At 45.5% G+C, this 12,819-nt stretch overlaps 1 pseudogene; it reads left to right on the top strand.

The window, feature by feature from the left end:
• Positions 1 to 442: 442 nt before the first annotated feature.
• On the top strand, positions 443 to 12,069 carry LOC125516444 (annotated as a pseudogene).
• Positions 12,070 to 12,819: the final 750 nt, after the last annotated feature.

The raw sequence follows: 12,819 nt of genomic DNA, 5'->3' as shown, positions 1-12,819 counted from the left end.
ATTTGGGAGGATATATATATATATGTGTGCTAGTATTTGATTTATATGCAATTTTTCTAGGAGGTATGTGAACCGGAAATTCCGACCGACCCTATTGCCGAGAGGTTAAATTTAGTTGAAAGAGAAAACGAGTAATTGAAAGAAAAATTGAAAAGAATTGAGGGGGAGAAGATGGAATTGGAGTTGCATGTTGCCGATGTCGTCGATGATCACAAGATCAAGATGGAGAAAATGCACTTGAAGATTAGAAAGATTAGAAAATATGCCATCGATAGTGAGGCTTGGTATCATTATGCTGTTGGATCAATTGTTACCTTAGTTGCGATCTTGATCGTATTTGTTGTTGCATTTAAATGCTTTAGCTAGAGAGTTATTTGTTTGTTGCATTTAAGTGTTGTATGAACTTGTATTAATTTGGTCTATTCGGTGTTGTGTAATGAAGATGAGCCGGCAATGGATGTACGATGACCGATGCTCTCCCCAGTTCGTTGAGGGCGTGCATACTTTTCTGCTTGCGGCTGAGGCAAACAAGCGGGCGGATGGTTTTATGCCTTGTCCATGTGCTCGCTGTAAGAATGGTCACAATTACTCTACGTCAAGAACCATTCACGTCCACCTGTTTAAGTCCGGTTTCATTGCCCCACTATAATGTTTGGACCAAGCACGGAGAAAGAGGGGTTATGATGGAAGACAATGAAGAAGAAGAGGACGACGACAGCTATCCTGGCCATGGGTTCCCTGAATACGATGATACAACAATGGGGCAAGAAGCTGAGCCAGTAATGCGGGAAGAAGCTGAGCTGGCAATGCGGGAAGAAGCTGAAGAAGAGGCATCATATGAGCCCGTTGATGATCTAGGTCGGGCCATTGCCGATGCAAAGAGAAACTGCGCAAGTGATTTGGAGAAGAAGAAGTTGCAGCGCATGTTAGAGGATCACAAAAAATTGCCGTACCCGAATTGCGTAGGTGACAAGAAAAAGCTGGGCACCACACTGGAATTGCTGCAATGGAAGGCAGAGAATGGTGTATCTGACAAGGGATTTGGAAAGTTGCTGGTAATGATAAAGGATATGCTTCCAAAGGACAACGAATTGCCCGAGAGTACGTACGAAGCAAAGAAGGCTGTCTGCCCTCTATGGTTAGAGGTGCAGAAGATACATGCATGCCCTAATGATTGCATCCTCTACCGCGGTGAGTACGAGGATTTGAACGCTTGCCCGGTATGTGGTGCATTGCGCTATAAGATCAGCCGCGATGACCCTGGTGATGTCGAGTGCCGGCACCCCAGGAAGAAGATTCCTGCCAAGGTGATGTGGTATGCTCCTATAATACCACGGTTGAAACATATGTTCCAAAACAAAGAGCATGCCAAGGTGATGCGATGGGACAGAGAAGACCGTAAGAAAGACGGAAAGTTGAGAGTACCCGCTGACGGGATGGAGTGGAGAAAAATCGAAAGAAAGTATGGGAAGGAGTTTGCAGATGACGCAAGGAGCGTATGGTTTGGTCTAAGCGCAGATGGCATTAATCCTTTTGGGGAGCAGAGCAGCAACCATAGCACCTGGCCTGTGACTCTATGTTTGTATAACCTTCCTCCTTGGTTGTGCATGAAGCGGAAGTTCATTATGATGCTAGTGCTCATCCAAGGCCCTAAGCAACCCGGCAACGACATTGATGTGTACCTAAGGCCATTAGTTGAAGAACTCTTACAACTGTGGAATGGAACAGGTGTACGTGCATGGGATGAGCACATGGGGGAAGAATTTGACCTAAAGGCGTTGCTGTTCGTGACCATCAATGATTGGCCTGATCTGAGTAACCTTTCAGGACAGACAAACAAGGGATACTGCGCATGCACGCACTGTTTGGACGATACCGGCAGTATATATTTGGCTAATAGGAATGTGTACCTGGGACATCGTCGATTTCTTCTGAGCAGGCATCCCGTAAGAAAGAAAGGCAAGCATTTCAAAGGTGAGGCGGATCACCCAACGAAGCCTCGCCACCGTACTGGTGCTGATGTACATGATATGGTCAAGGATTTGAAGGTGGTCTTTGGAAAGGGTCCTGGTGGACAACCTGTTCCGAATGACGCTAACGGACGCGCACCCATGTTGAAGAAGAAATCTATATTTTGGGACCTGCCCTATTGGAAAGACCTCGAGGTCCGCTCCGCAATCGACGTGATGCACGTGACGAAGAATCTTTGTGTGACCCTGTTTGGCTTCTTAGGCGTGTATGGGAAGACAAAAGATACACCTGAGGCACGGGAGGACCAGCAACGTATGCACGGAAAAGACGGCATACATCAGGGTCATGCAAGCTACGCTCTTACCAAAGAAGAGAAGGAAATCTTGTTTGAATGCCTGCTCAGTATTAAGGTACCGTCTGGCTTCTCGTCGAATATAAAGAGAATAATAAACATGGTAGAGAAAAAGTTCCAAAACCTAAAGTCTCATGACTGCCACGTGATTATGACGCAACTGCTTCCGGTTGCATTGAGGGGGCTTCTACCGGAAAACGTTCGATTAGCCATTGTGAAGCTATGTGCATTTCTCAATGCAATCTCTCAGAAGGTAATCGATCCAGAAATCATACCAAGGTTACAGAATGATTTGGTGCAATGTCTTGTCAGTTTCGAGTTGGTGTTCCCACCATCCTTCTTCAACATCATGACGCACGTCCTAGTTCACCTATGCGAAGAGATTAACGTTTTGGGTCCTGTATTTCTACACAATATGTTCCCCTTTGAGAGGTTCATGGGAGTCTTAAAGAAATATGTTCATAACCGTGCTAGGCCAGAAGGAAGCATCTCCAAGGGCCGTCAAAATGAGGAGGTCATTGAGTTTTGTATTGACTTTATTCCTGACCTTAAGCCGATTGGTGTTCCTGAATCGCGGCATAAGGGCAGACTGGATGGAAAAGGCATGCTAGGAGGGGAACAAATAATATGTATGGACGGACATTCTCTCACTGAAGCACACTTCACAGTTCTACAGAATTCCGCCTTGGTGGCTCCGTATATGGATGAACACAAGAATTTGCTACGCTCTAAACACCCGGAGCGGTCTGATGACTGGAGTACACGTGAACAAACCAGGAGTTTCGCCAGCTGGTTGCAAGCACGTACCATGCATGACACCTCTATTGAAGATGACCTGTACTTGCTGTCCCAGTTACCATCTTCAAATATAATGACTTTCAAAGGGTACGAGATAAATGGTAATACATTTTACACGATCGCCCAAGATAAGAAGAGCACCAACCAAAACAGTGGTGTCCGCTTTGATGCAGAAACCAAGACGGGAAAGGAAACATATTATGGTTATATACAGGACATATGGGAACTTGACTATCGACGTGGTTTGAAGGTCCCTTTGTTTCGGTGCAAATGGGTCAATATGACACGAGGCGGGGTAACGGAAGACCCGCAGTACGGAATGACAACAGTGGATCTCAACAATCTTGCGTATGCAGACGAACCATTCGTCCTAGCCAATGATGTGGCACAGGTTTTCTATGTGAAGGACATGTCTACCAAGCCAAGAAAAAGAAAAGATAAGGAAGCGAATGCATCGTACGATGAGCCAAAGCAGCACATAGTTCTTTCTGGGAAGAGAAACATCGTGGGAGTGGATGACAAGACAGACAAGTCAGAAGATTATGAAAAGTTTGATGAAATTGCTCCATTCACAGTGAATATTGACCCGAGCATCCCGTTAAATGATGAAGATTTTCCATGGTTACGGTGCAAAGGGACACACGCGAAGAAAAAGTTTCACACCCAAAGATCTGGGATGTGATCGGCTTTCACTAGCTATCATCACTTTCTTCTGTGTTTCGTACCCAGAAGGGAATCTCTGTAATAGTTAGGGTAGTTAATTATGTGTTTTGGCATTTGAAACGCGAAGAAATTTTACGTGCAAACAAATTCTTTCATGCCTTTACTGATTTTTAAAGTTAAGTTATTCACAAACTAGTGATTCACACTAATTTCAAATAATTCAAAATTTAAACTATTCAAATTTGAAAACTACGGCACTAACAAAAATGTTGTAATTTTTTGTACCTAAAGCAAAAATATTCACAAAGAAACTCTAAATACAAAAAACAACTCAAAAATAAATAAAGCAAAAAAAATAAAAAAAGCCCGCCTACTAGGCTAGAGCGGCCTGCATACGACTAGAAACCCAACCCGTTGTTGGGCCAGGATGCAGGCCCGCAAAGGCCCAGTAGGCCCACGAGGCAGCACAGCACAGGTAGGCCTAGAAGGCCTGCATTTGAGAGGAGCTTGAAGGAGCAGCCGCGGCTGGGTTTATAAACCAGTGCGGCTGCCCTTCGCTAGGCGAGGTGGGACTAAACTTTGCGCCCCTCGCCTGGCAGCGCACCCCCCTTTAGTACCGGTTCGTGGCACCAACCGGTACTAAAGGGGGGGCCTTTAGTACCGGTTGGAGCCACCAACCGGTACTAAAGGGGTCGCTTCCCGCCGCTTGGCCTGGCCAAAACAGGCCTTTAGTACCGGTTGGTGGCACCAACCGGTACTAAAGGTGTCCCCTATATAAGAAACACTTCGAAAATTTTCAGTTTCTCATCTCCCACTTCTCTCTGCCGCCGCCCCGTCCCGCGCCGTCGCCGCCCCTGTCGCGCCGTCCCCGTCGACTCCGCGACGCCCCCGTCCTCGTCGCGTCGTCCCCGTCGACTCCGCCGCCCCCGTCGCCGTCCCGCCGCCGCCGTCGCCGATCCCCTCGCTTCGCCGTCGCCGTCGCCTTTGGATCGACCTCGCCCTCGCCGTCGCCGTCGCCTCGACCTTGCCCGCGCGCGCTGTGAGCCCCTCCCCCGGCCCCTCTCCTCCCTCCAATCGATCGTAGCGCCACACCGCGCGCCGGCGCCGACCGTAGCGCACACACACGCGCGCGCGCGCGCACACACACTACATGCACACACACACACACTACACACACACTACACGCGCACACACACACAATTTTTCTGTTCTTAGCTTTTAGTTTTTTCTGTTTTTCTGTTTTTCATACAAAGTTTTAGATGAATTAATTAATTAGATTAGATTAATGTCAAATGGTATATAGACATGTTAGTTATAATATATATAATGTCAAATGTTATAGAAATGTTAGTTATATAGAAATGTTAGAAATTTTGGAAATGTTAGTTTTAGCTAGCTAGATGAATTAGATTAATTTCAAATTGTTAGACGATGATCGATGTTTTTTTAGTTTCTTATATTTTTAGTTATAAAATTTAGAATTTGCATATATGAAATCATCACAATCCATCATTTAAAAAATGTTACTTTACTTTTGCGGCATATAGTATTTGTTGTCGACGATGCCCGGCCCGCATCCTCGCCGTCGACACGTCCGCGACGACGCCCAGCTGACCCATGTCTGGGACTGGGCTCCGCCGGGCTGGCACTGGGAGGTGCTGCCTGGAGGGGCACGCCGCTTGATGAGGAACCCGGCCCCGGGTCCCGTGCGACGAGCCGGCCCCACCGGAGGTGGTACGTGGGCCAGTTTCAGGGAGGAGGACGAGCACGTCCATCGCTACATGGTTGGGTTAGAGGGCGGCAGGTTCTCCAATACCTGGCAGTTTCTTCAGGGATCTCACTTCAGCTATGATCCTGTGAGGGTTCCTTCTCTTTGGGTGTCCACCGCCTAGCCAGTGATGTACCATTTAATATTATATATTATTCGAGACGATGTATTCGAGATTAAATCTATTATTCGAGACGATGTATTCGAGATTATATCTATTATTCGAGACGATGTATTCGAGATTATATCTATTATTCGAGATTATACTAAATTGTTTTATATTTCTTTTGGCATAGTTAAATAAAAGCTATGGTGGACAATACCGACAGAGAGAGAGAACAGACCATGTTCGATATCATACGCGGGCCAGATGATGATCAGAATGAAGAAGATTTTGACGAGTCCGAATTTCTAAACAACACCGGAGAGGGTGATATGATATTCGATCGCGACGACCGAGAAGATGAAGTCATGAACTACGACGAAGAACATGTTGATCCTGAAACAACAAACACCGGCGAGGTATATATATTTATGTAAGCAGGAATCTGGTGATCATCGCATGTTTTAAATGAGTTGAAGATATATTAACGAATCGATCTTTCTTCTTTCAGCCATCCGGATCGAGCAAATCTTCAGGCAAAAGGACGAAACGAGGCCCGAGCAAAAAAGTTGAAGGAGGGCGTAAAGTACAATATCGAGGCATTCAAACCTAATGGCGAACCATTAGCGCCTAAGAAGATTGCGGACAAGTTCGTTCGTTAGTGTGCAGTTCTTGTGAAGGACCAACTCCCGATCTCCCTTCAAGAATGGAGAAAGCCAGCAAAGCCACGTCCAAATGTTACTTTTGTCGACGAGAATCAAAAAAACTGCTTTGGGATACTCTCATGGAACATTTCACCCTACCAGATCATTTCACAGAAGCAGATGTGCAGAAAGTCAGGGACGCTGCTTTTAGGAAGATGGCGGTTGCATTCAAGAACCACAAGAGAACGACATGGGAGAAGTACGTCAAGGGAGGAAGGAAGACTCCGGTATTCGAGGGGATACTAGAGAATCAAAGTGCTCATTGGGACGATTTCGTGAAATTCAAGGATTCAGAATTAGCTAAGGAACGGTCGAGAATAAACAAGAAGAATGCCGAAAAAAAGGATAAGTTCCATAAGCTGGGGCCAGGTGGCTACGCGGTGGCAATGCCTAAGTGGGATAAGTTTGAGAAATAGATGGAGGATGCAAGTGTCACTCCGGTTACTAAGAGCTGGCCCCCCAGGTGCAGGACTTGGTTCTATGTGCATGGGGGGGAGTTGGACCCAAAGACAGGCAATGTTTCGACGAAGGCATGTCTGAACGGAGCCGACGATGCGCTACTTGTTGCAATAGAAGAGGCTCGATCGGGGGTGTTCCAGCCCAACAGAGAGAACGACGAGCTTACGCGTGCCCTGGGAAATCCTGAACACCTGGGAAGAACACGAGGCAAGGGCGTTATTCCGTGGTATGAGGGGTTTTCGGACTGGAACGCCGACTACAGAACCCGTGCGAGAAATAAGATTGCGGAGGAGAAGAAGAGGAAGATGGAGGAGGAGCAGAGGAAGCGGAACTATGAACGCCTTCAAGTCCTAGAAGCAAGTCAAGCAGACTTGGCAATCAAATTCCAGCGGCAGCAGGAGCAGATCGACTCACTTAGCCAGCAAAGGGGGTCTCAGCAGCTGCTGCAGCTAGCGGATGATCCAGCATTGGATACCACCGCCCCATCCATGCCGAGAAGCAGTGTGGGTTCCGCCCCGTTTGACGCAATGCTGGATAGATACCCCGTGGATGATATTGCGGAGAACACTAACTGCGAGCTACACTTCAAAATTAAGAACATATCCTTGAAGGTGGCAGACGGTGTTGCTTATACAAATTCCCCCGATGCAACCTTCCATTGCAACCCGATTCCAGCAGGCTATGCTCGTGTCGTGGTTGATGAGGTGGTGGACCAATATTCGGGGCTAGAGCTTGACATTCCTGGAGGTGATGAGGAGCACACACTCGGAGATGCCAAACATCGTATCATCCTATGGAGAAAGGATTGCATCATTTTTCGAAGGCCACCGACACCGCGTCACCCGACTCCTCGTCGAAGTCCGCCACCAATTCAGCAGACTCCCGCTCCTCCAAGTCCACCAACGCGTGAGGCCACTCCTCCTCCTCCAAGTCCGGCAAAGTGTCAGGCCACTCCTCCTCCAAGTCCGACACAGCGTCAGACATCCACTCCTCCTCCAAGTCCGGCACAACCTCAGGCCACTCCTCCTCCAAGTCCGGCACAGTTTCAGGCCACTCCTCCTCGTCCAACTCAGCCCCGTTAGCCGTCTCCGCCGCCTCAGCAATCGCAGAAGAGACACCCCGCAGCTATGGTGCATAGCGGTACCAGTCGAGGTCATAGTACAGGAAGTACAGGCGTAGGCAAGCGATATGAATATGGTCCAAACCTCACTACTCCTCTTCCTGTGAGGGCTTATGACAGGACCGAGGAGCAAACCAATGCCATAGTGCGGGCAGAAGTCGACGCCCATTTTGGACCGAAACCGCCACCGCCGCCAAGGGAGAAAGTGCGTGTGGAAGTAATTGACCACTTCATTCGTATGGCTCAACCACCAGCTCCTAAGCCTGTTGACACAGACTATGAGCGCCACATCAGGAAGTTACATCGACAACGTCTACAGAAGGAGGCGAGCTCGAGCTCGAGCAAACAACAAGCAGCTGCCGAAAAATGCGGGAAAACCGTTGCCTAGCTGGGAGAACAGGCGGCGCAATCGATCCCCCCGCTTGTTGTGCCGCCAACAACACGTGACAGTACGCGCGCCCAATATTATTGTGACCAAACAGTTTACGTTCCCGAGGTGGGCGATGTGGTAATAACCCAGGAGCATATAATGCAGGCTGAAGAACTCAAGATCACTGTTGGACAACTCCTCGAGATCGAGGACATGCCTGTGATTACAGAGGAGGAAATAAAACGGAAATATGTCTGGGGCCAACCTTTGGTCGAGCCAGAAGATGTCAAGAAGCTCCCAACGAGAATGTATGAATTGCATCAATGGTACATGGACATTATCAAGAGATCCGATCGAGAGTCCCTCATGGTGTATGTCAAGAAGGATCATTACTACCATGAGAAAGCTGTGGCCGTTGAGTATTCTGAACTGTTTCAGTTATACAATCAAGATGCACTCGACAAATCTACCGTCAGTTGCTATTGTCTGTAAGTGATTTCTTTCTGTAATTTAAGTCTCAAGCTAGCTGTAGTGATCCTTTTGATCAATCATTACCTGCAATTATCCTCACTATATTCTTTTCTGTGGTATTATGCAGGATGAAGATGTATGAAATGAGAAAAGGTGGACGCTATGGCATTGGGTTCATTGACCCAAACACCGTTAATGAATACACATGGAAAATAAACAAGTATTATGAAAAGCAGGTAGAGGACAGCATGCTAGAGTTCTTGAAGCGCCTCAAATACAATGAAGATATACTACTTCCTTACAACTTCAAGTGAGTCACACTTTCTTGTACTACAAATTCTCTGTTTTTGCCTACTAGCTAGCTACATGTTTTTGCTTACATATGCCCGCTTAATTAAGACATGCAAACGTGTGTGCATGCAGATTTCACTGGATCTTGTGTATCATTAAAGTTGACGCCGGAACAGTTGAAATACTGGACTCGCTACTCAAAGCAAATAGTGACTACAACATCTTGTATGGGATAGTCAACAGGTAATTTCAATCATTATTAACTATATATCTCGGCCTATTTAGTTCGTCATTTCATGATATGAACTATTTAATAACCCCTTTATTCATTTTCTTTGTCGGCGGGCAGGGCTTGGGCAAGGTTCATCAGCGTCACGGAAGGCGAATGGAAACCACAGCTGAAATGGTTTCGACCCAAGGTAAGTAATTAAGTAGTACTAGCTAGCTAGCTAGCTGCCATCTCTTTAATTATCATGCTTGATTAATTATTATCTGATCAAATTAAATTCCATTCTCGTAATAAAGGCCCTGAAGCAGGCGCAGGGGACTGATCTGTGTGCATTCTGCATTTGCGAGAACATTCGCATGATGGTGTCCGAAAAGAGCAGATCTCAAAGACAGCAATGGGTACGCTTGTCAGAACACTATTCACAATTTTTACACCATTATCGATATCTAGTCACACAACTAATACACATGCATATTGATCTCCTTCTTAATAGTTCAAAGAGGTGCAGGACAAGCTCCTAGAAACGGAGCGCGTAGAAGCACTTCAAGAGGAAATAGCGGGATTTTTGCTCGACCAGGTCATAAATCCGAAGGGAGAATACTATTACCCGCTACCGCCCCCATCGACCAGGTCATGAACCACTTCCAATTGTCATCGTGCTCCAAAGGCACTAATTAGGCTAATGCCACTGGCTCCGAAGGCAACATGCATATGTAGGAGAAATTGTATATAGCTATACATGTGTGTATGTGTAAATTAATATGGTGGTTTGTGAGACATTGATGATATATATATGATTGGTTCTACTAGAAATTCTATTTATAGATATATATATATATATATATATATATATATATACATAACGTGTACAATGTGTAGTACCGTAAAATACCAGCAAACGAAAAAGAATTAAAATGGAAAACACAAAATTAAATGAAAAAGAAATCATAAAACCAATAAAAACCCCAAACATTTTAGTACCGGTTGGTGTTACCAATCGGTACTAAAGGGCTCCCGGCCCCCGGAGCTGGCTCGTGCCATGTGGTTTCCCTTTAGCACCGGTTCGTGCTGAACTGGTACTAAAGGGGAGGGGCCTTTAGTGCCGAAACTTTAGTGCCGGTTCCTAAACCGGCACTAAAGGGCCTTACGAACCGGTGCTATTGCCCGGTTCTGCACTAGTGCTTTTTGGAGCAAATTTTATCTAGGTCATTTCCAGAAATGATTCTGAGGGTTTCACAAATCCCCACATCAAATTTAAATGGAATTGAAACATGATGCAAGCATGAAGGGCTAGCCTAGGTCATACCAGAACTAGGGATGTGACAGAGAACTACATTGGGAAAGTTGTTGTAAGCTACTTGTTTCATAGTTAATGTGCTATCTATTTTCTGTTACACCTATGCATGATCACTAATATTGTTCCTACCTTGTTTTCTATCTTGGTAGGCAAATTTTGAGATGAACACGGACTCGGAGACCATCAAGACCTCGTGCAAAGATATTCTGCAGAAATATTCAAAGAACAGACGCCATCAGATCAAGAAGAAGTATTTTGATACCGTAGCCGCAAATAAAGTCAGCATTAAGTCTCCGGTGCCTAATCTAACGGATGGTGAATGGCAAGCTCTGGTGGAGATGTGATCTACCCGAAGATACAAGGTTTGTCTCTGCTTTGTTTGATGCTTTATGTTCTGCACATGATATGCTAGTGCTAGATCATGCTGACAGTATGCTTTTTTGTAGGAAACCTGTGTGTCGAACAACATGAATCGAGAAAAAGTCGTGTACAATCACAAAACTGCTTCCAGGCACTACACAGCACACATTTTTGCCACTGTGAGAACTCTTCTCTAGAGACCTTACCGTTTGATCCTCATTGAATAACATTTCTGATTCTTGCTGAATAACATTTTGTTTTTTGTTGAAAAACATTTCAGAAAGAAGAGCGTAAGGGTGAGGAGCTGTCTGCGATTGACTTGTTTAAGGCCACCCACAACAGCAAGAAGGACGGGTTTTCGGAGCCAGTCAAGACTGCTATAGTAAGTCACTCCATGCTTTGCCCTGTTTGATTCATAGCCAGCTTTGATGCTTTGATGATTTGATGTTGTTTGATTCGGAGCCAGTCAAGAACACATGCTATGTTCCATGCTTCGATGTTGTTTGATAGTTCAACAAAGATATCAAAACTTGTTGTAGCTATTTGATGCAATTTTGTATGATATGATGAAATTTGATCTGAATGTTAGTTTGATGATCGGCTCACTCGGGAAGCCATCTTATATAGAACCACCATTCTAGGCTTAATGAAGTGATCATATTGTTCCAATTGCATGTCTCCAGGTCACTAGTCATCATCTTCTTGTATAGATTTTGTGTGCTGGTTTGGTTACTTCAAATAATCCGTTTGTGTGCTGGTTTGGTTTCTCTTGCTTGGTTTGGTTTGCAAAATGTGAAATAGATCTCCCACTAATGCCTATCATTTTCCTCCATATGCTAGCTTGAGATGGAAAAAATGAAGGACGCGCCGGTACCAGAAGGTGAAGAGCCAAAGTCTGGTGTTGAAATTGTCGAACAAGTCCTCAAGACCGAAGTCAAGCAAAGCACATTCCTCAGGAATGTTGGGCTCCAGTCATCTAGGAACAACTCCGGAAAAGCAACAACTGAAGTTGCTGCTCATGTTCGTGACCTTGAGCAGAAGCTGGAGAGGTCTGAGCTTCAAGCTGAAGTGATGCAAGAAGAATTGGCGGCAATCAAGATGAAGGCGGAATAATCTGAAGCTGCACGCGACAAGGAACTTGAGCTGCTGCGCAAGAAGTCTCAAGAGCAGGAAGAGCAGTTAGCCCACTTGATGGCTCTCTTTGGAGCTAAGGCAGTTTGATGGTCTTTGAACTTGCTGTGCAGTTTGTCTTTGAACTTGATGTGACGTTATGTCGTAGTAGGTCGTGAACTTATGTGGATCTGGTAGTGTTTTGCATCTGGTAGTGTTTGTTGCATTTTGGACTTGGTAGTGTTTTGCATCTGGTAGTGTTTTGCACCTGGCTGTTTTATGCCTTGTGGATCACTTATGGATCTTGTGAACCTGGGCCTGTTTATAGTTATGTGGATCTTGTGAACCTGGGCTTGTGGATCATTTTCTGAAGTCATGCAAAATATGAACCTGGGCTCTAAAAAGGCCGAGGCGCAAACAAGAATTAGACTAAAAAGGCTTGGGCCTAAAAAAAGAAATGACTGTAAGAATTTTTTTACAAAAGGCTGCATAACATAAAATAAAAAGGCCAAGGCCCAAATTCGAACTAGACTAAAAAGGCTGTGGCCCCAAACAATAGTGGAATATAAAAAAAATTCATCAGAAAAAGGCTCCATTCCCAGAAAATAAAAGGCCAAATTATTGGGCCAGGCCCATGCAGATAAGCAAAATAAAGAGAAAAAATAATTAAATGGGCTGAATTATTGGGCTTGGCCCATCAAGACGGCTGAAATGGACCGGGTTGATTCTATTTTACGACCTTTTCATTTGGTC

Source organism: Triticum urartu, chromosome 6 (assembly GCF_003073215.2).
Source record: "Triticum urartu cultivar G1812 chromosome 6, Tu2.1, whole genome shotgun sequence".
Taxonomy (NCBI): domain Eukaryota; kingdom Viridiplantae; phylum Streptophyta; class Magnoliopsida; order Poales; family Poaceae; genus Triticum; species Triticum urartu.
Note: the sequence above shows the minus strand (reverse complement) of the source record. Positions and strands in the feature narration are given on the sequence as shown.